Here is a 6,417-nt window from a genome sequence, read left to right as displayed (position 1 = left end):
CCAAAATTTGTGATTTAAGCGATTTGTCGCTAAAAAAGGATCAATCTCACTTATAGACAATTTGTTTGCCAAAAGTGATTAATTGATTTATAATGTAGGCAATTTATTGCCAAGAAAACGTGTTTAATTAAAGCTTTTTAGCCGCAATTATTGATTAATTGGACTTAAGCCAGATTTGTTCGAAATAAAGGCGATTATACCATAGCTATTAATTAACTAGGTATTTTAAGCCAATATCGTCGAATTTAGACTGTAATACCACGATTATTTATTAACCGGGCATTTAGCCTAAACTTAATTATTTGAGGCAGTTTATTTGCCTAAAGATGTCATGAATGCATTTATGCAGTTATAGAATTATTAGGAGTAGAAGAGAAGAATGTGTGAAATACTAAAATTAAATAGGCAGAGTTTAGTTCATGTACCTGATTTAATCGACGGCCACTTCTTAACTCCAGGTTAAGCTCCTCGTTAAGGGAATATTAATTAATTTAGTTTTAAGTGACCAAGTATCACAACAATAAAATAAAACTAAAATTAAAAAAATGCAAGAAAGCAGTAAAGAATCGCAAAGAGCGTAGGGAGAAGGAGCGTCCGTCAACACAGACTGAGTGAGGAAAACGGAGTGCCGGGGCCACTATTTATAGGCAAAATCGGACTGTTTCGGCGGCTCGGCCCGCCGGTGGCCGGCGGCTGGGCCACCGGGGCTCGGCGGCTGGGTCACCGGAAGCCAGCGGCTGGGCCGCCGTGCCTGGTGGTTTTACTAAATCTCGCTCCGGAGGTTTTTTCGGGAGCTTCGGTCCTCCGAAAAAAATTTCGGGACCGGTTTCGCGATCCTCGCGACGTCTCGGACGTTTCAAGTACCATATTGGCATACTTTCGGTAAACTTCCAAAATGGCCTTCGGTCCGGCCGGACTGCTTGCAGTCCGGGCAAGCTGGCTCTTTGAGCCTCAAAATTTGGGTGTTCACATAGGGCCCCGAGGGTCTCCATCTCAGGAGTGTAAGCAGAAGCGGGGATTTCAAAGAGTTGAGACATCTTTTTGGTTGAAACTTCAGAGAATTCTCAATTGCTTAGGGTTTGTGATAAGTAAAAGTGAATCGATTAAGAGTGAAAATTACTTATAGTAAGCAAGTTGGGCCCAAGCCCACTCAACTGAGCCTAAAAAGGGCATTGGGCCCATTACCTCTTTCCGAGACCAACAGGCCCACACGGCCCACTTCGAAAACCCACGACGGTCCACTTCGACGATTTGACGTTGATGTGCGGCTCGCACACTTCAGTGATTTTTGTCTACTCACCGCACAGGGGGCAGGGGCATCAAATTGCCAGATTACCCTCAGGTAAGTTTTCTTTCAACCACTATATCATAAAAGGTATACTTGAAAATGCAGATAACAAATTTTCTGTTAAATCATTTATGACGAAATTTTTGCAAAATTTTTCATAAGTAATGCATGGGAACATGTGATGTTCCAATATTTTTCTAACAGAAGGCAAGGTCTGTTCGTACACGGACATTGCTCTTTTTCCTGTGAACAATTTTTCAGGCCAACCGGTGATGGTTTTTCGAAGCCGATAGGTCCTTCTGATTAGTGATGGTGCATTACGAAGCTAATCAGAACAATTTCAAAGTAGTGATGGTGTTTTACGAAGCTGTTTGAAATTTCCCCCCGGTCAATGATGATGAATTGCGAAGTTGACCAGGGTAAAACCGACATCTTTCGGGCCGATCAAACCGAGCCTCGAGGATGCCTTTTTCTAAACTGACTGGATCCGACAAAGCCGACCAAACCGAGCTGAGTAGGTGGCCAGATCAAAGCTCTTCAAGCCGATCAAACCGAGCTTCGAAGACTTTGTCATCATATCAACATCTTTCGAGCCGATCAAACTGAGCTTGGAGGATGCCCCTTCAGATTCCATGGGAACCGACGAAGCCGATCAAACCGAGCTGAGAAGGTGACCAAACATTCAAAGTCCTTCAGGCCGATCAAACCGAGCCCCGAAGGTGTCTTCTAAGCTGATCAAACCGAGCTTTGAAGTCATTCACATGTTGGATGGAAACCGACGAAGTCGATCAAACCGAGCTTAGGAGGTGACCAGATGATCAATTCATCATCTTTCCAAGCTGATCAAACCGAGCTTCGGAGATGATTGCCTGATAGAAGGCGCGTCAATGGACCACTTTAACATTAATCGTTTATACAATTAATGATAAAGTGGGGGGGCAAACTGTTGACGGGTAATTTTATGCCTCCACCTGACCCGATGATGATATGAGGACAAGGGATAAGGTATCACGATAAACCAGAAGTGCTTGAACCAAAAATTGAACCAAACCGCCCAAAGGTGCCTGACCCGTGTTAAGGCTGCGTCACGCAGCTAATACCTGCGTGACGGCACTCTTAGCTGCGTCATGCAGCTCTAACAGGACTGACACCTCTGGCGCGCGCCCGTGCAACGGCCTGCACTGTTTGTATGGATACGCGGCAACTGTACGAAAAGTAAGTCACATCACGCATCTTAAGGGTGCGTCACGCAGCTTTTACCCGCGTGACGCGACTGCTCTGTTGCCCTAGCCATATAAATACAACATTTTACAGCAAAAACGGGACTTTTTTGCACTTGATCTCATTTTTTCTCTAAAAAATCCTAAAGCTAAAAATTAAGTTTTCAACTAAAACGGCTAGGTTTCCTTCCCTAAGAACTCAAGTGAGTAAACTTGAGGAAGATCAAACCACTAACCATTTAGTTTTGAAATCAAGAAATATAAAAATATAAGAAAAGCAAAAGAGAAAAAGAGAGAAAATACTTGGTTCTGTGAAAAGTTCGACAACCACACTTCTAGAATTGTGGAACAACGTCTCTAAATCAATCTCAGTGTATGCAATCCTCAAATCTGAGGGCTAGGTAACGATTTTAACTTCTCTTTTTCATTTCTAGCATTTTATCTCTTAAAAATCTCATTTTCATATTGTTTAATTGATTTGCCATTGATAAAACGTAAGTTTGCCTATTGTTGAACCTTTCTGGGTCTGTTCTAATCACTTCGAACAAAAAAGAAACGTAAAAAAGAGTAGTTTGAAAGGTAGTTGCGGACCAGAGCAGTCGCATCACGCAGCTACTACCTGCGTGACGCGGCTATTCATGTCCAAAAGCCCTTGATTCGGACTGGACCACATGCGTGACGCAGCTGTTTATATACTCAGTACATATTTTTATTCTCATATTTGTATTTAATGTGATATCTTGAATAAAAATCAATAAACCTGAGGATTTAGAATAAGTCACAAACAGTTTCGTCACGCGACTGTTCTTCATAGAACACCCGCATGACGCGACTGTTCTAAGTTCCAGCACGAATGATAGAGTTCCGTCACGCGACTGTTCTTCATAGAATAGCTGCATGACGCAACTGTTACAAGTTTCAGAATAAAAGACAAGAGCCGCGCCACGCGACTATTCTTCCATAGAATAGCTGCGTGACGCGACTGTCTCCCAGTTTCAGTTTATTTTTGTTATTTTGTCTTAATCTTATTTCATTAAGTAGATTTTAATCTCAATCCGGAAAATGATCAATAATGGGCAAACTGAGTCTCAATCAAACCAAATCAATTAATTATTGGTGATTATGAGATTTTTCCTTTTTTTTAGGATTTATTTCTTATTGTTCATTATTGGTGTTATTATTAAACTCGGTTTGTGGCCAGCCTTTAACCATAAGGCAAGAGCGGGTCTTTTAATTTTATTTGATATGTATGGTGGATGAATGACGGATGTGATGCTTAATTTATGAATGGATGCAATGGATGAATTTATTTGGGACGATTAAATAATTTTCTACATAGGAACTCGGTTCGATTCGTTCGGGTTGGGTTAAATAATTGGCTTTTCTAAAATAAAATCAATTAGAAATTGTAGGTTAAAAGAGGCCGGTTTTCCGGGCGTCAGCTTCCAACGGGCCGACGTACCTAATTCCCTTACCTAGAATCGTACTTGGTACGCCTGACCAGTTTTCTTTTTAAATAATAGGCCTTGAATAAAATTGGGTTAAATGAAGTCACTTTTATAAAATAAAAATTGGAAACGGTCCCATTGCCGAAATAATGGGTGGTGACTAAAATGATTTATAAGACCGATCTATCGGCATCGCGTATCCAAAAGGTTTTATCACCTCTTTTTCCAAAATAATAACATCAAAAATAGAACCAGATTCCGCGTTTTCGGGGGAAAAACACATGTAAGTATATATGGAAGTGTTTTTGGTGACTGCATGTTACATGTGGTTAGGTTATGTGAGTTCATTTCCTGAACCTGAAAGCATACCCCCTTTATATATATATAGATGCTGGAAGCTAATTCTATGGAAGATTTAAGAGGAATTTTAAAAGGTCTATATAGTTTGGTTGAATGATGAGATTATAGTATAATATTAAATTAGAAGATCTTGATTATTAATTTGGATGATTATGCCTGTATATAAATAATTCGTTATGGAGAACTCTTCATAGTGATAGAGATATACTATTAACCATGCATATGTAATAGTATAGCTATGAATGATTTTCTATTGACAATTATTTCTTTGTATTTAATTGGAAATTTGCATTAAATAAATGTTATTAGCATATGAACAATAATTGTGATTAGTACATTTTGTATGTATTTAATTGGACCAAGTAGAGAATGGATGTTTAGTACTGACTGTTAAATATATTCTCTAGGATATTAGAAATAATGTTTATTGTTCTTAATCTTGATTTATTTTAATATGAGCAAACATTGATTGTCTTGTGCTTTGATTCATTAAAGGGTGAGTTTCATTATTGGAATAATATTCTCGGTGAATTGGGCAAAGATATTTTGTGTTTGTGAAATATTAATTAATGATAGAATCCATGTCTCGGTTTAGAGATTGATGATGCACTTTAAGTAAGCTTATAAGGTTTCATAGTGTAAACCCTGCAGGTGGATATTGAATCCGACACATGAAATAAGTTGAGCGATAATCTTAAAGTTATATTGTGATTTAAATAAATTGGCAGTAAGTTATTTACATGACAGCATCTGTAATCTTAACGTGGGGAACATTATTTTATTATGTTGTGGAATTGCAAAATAAATAAGGAGTTCAGTCATGAGTTTTTAGTGGAATAATTCATGATTAATTATAATAAGAATATGTTGGTCTACATAGGTTCTTATTATAATTAGTAGCCTGATTTATTTTATTCCTGCGGTCCCTGTAGTGCCCTAATTATTTGGAAAGTTAAGGGTGTATTAAATAATAGATAAATTATTTAGTTTTAAAATAATTGATAATTATTTTAATTAAATAATTTTTTATTTAATTTATTTTATATTAAAAAAAAATATCTTCCTATCGAAGAGAGTTTTTTTAATATAAGATTTGAAAACCCTAAGAATAGAGAGACGCACGTTATTCTATTCTCTGCCACTCAGAGAGTTCCAAAAGAGAGATAGTTAGGGATTACTGCAGAAGATCGTGGGTGACTCCAAGATCTCTGGAAAGAAGACCGGTGAGCGATTCTGCGCTTCAAGAGGTTAGTTTATTGATTTGTTCGATAATGTTTTTAGTTTGCCTCATATGGTTTCGAAGAGGGTTGTTTCCGCTTTATACCCGCTCCCATCAATTGGTATCAGAGCCATACGAAACTGTATGATGGTGGCTATTTTGTCATGTTTCAATCATGTATCTATAATCTGTTTTGATTGTTTGATTGGTACATGGTTACAACAGCTTCAAGAGTTTTTGAAGGACAGCAGCACAAAAGTGCAGTACCTGATACAACCTTTGTTTTTGAAACTGTGGTTTTTAATGGGCATTAATATATATATATATATATATATATTTATATATATATATATATATTTTGGGTTTTGTTTCGATGAACAGGAGAGGGGCAAGAAAAGACGAAAAAAAAAAAAGATCAGTAAATGGAGGTTGAAGGGAAAAGGGGCAGCGGCGGCTAGGGCTTCTTCGTGAAGAAGAAGCTGCTGCTTGCCAAAATTCCCGTCTGGTCCCTCAATTTTTTTAAATTCTATATTTTTGACCCCTGATCTTTAAGTTTTTATTTTTTTTGACCCTGAATCTTTCTGTTTATTATATTTTAACCTCTGGACTTTAATTTTTTACATTTTGACCCAGAAAGTATCAGTTATTCCGTTTTGGCCCCCTAGAGTTATTTAAATTATAAAGTGAGCCTGATTGTTTCTGGTTTTATTAAAATTGCCTAGACTATTTCCGGTTTTTGCAATTTTGTCCCAATAGTTTCTGTTTTATGCAAAATAGTCCAAACAAGTTCTAAAATTTACGAAATGGCCCAGAATTTTTCTGCTTTTGCAAGATAAACCCAGAATGTTTTAATTTTTTTGCATAAATAGACCAGAACACTAA

This window comes from Jatropha curcas, chromosome 6 (assembly GCF_041381405.1).
Source record: "Jatropha curcas cultivar XTBG-Jc1 chromosome 6, XTBG_Jcur_1.0, whole genome shotgun sequence".
Classification (NCBI taxonomy): Eukaryota; Viridiplantae; Streptophyta; class Magnoliopsida; order Malpighiales; family Euphorbiaceae; genus Jatropha; species Jatropha curcas.
Note: the sequence above shows the minus strand (reverse complement) of the source record.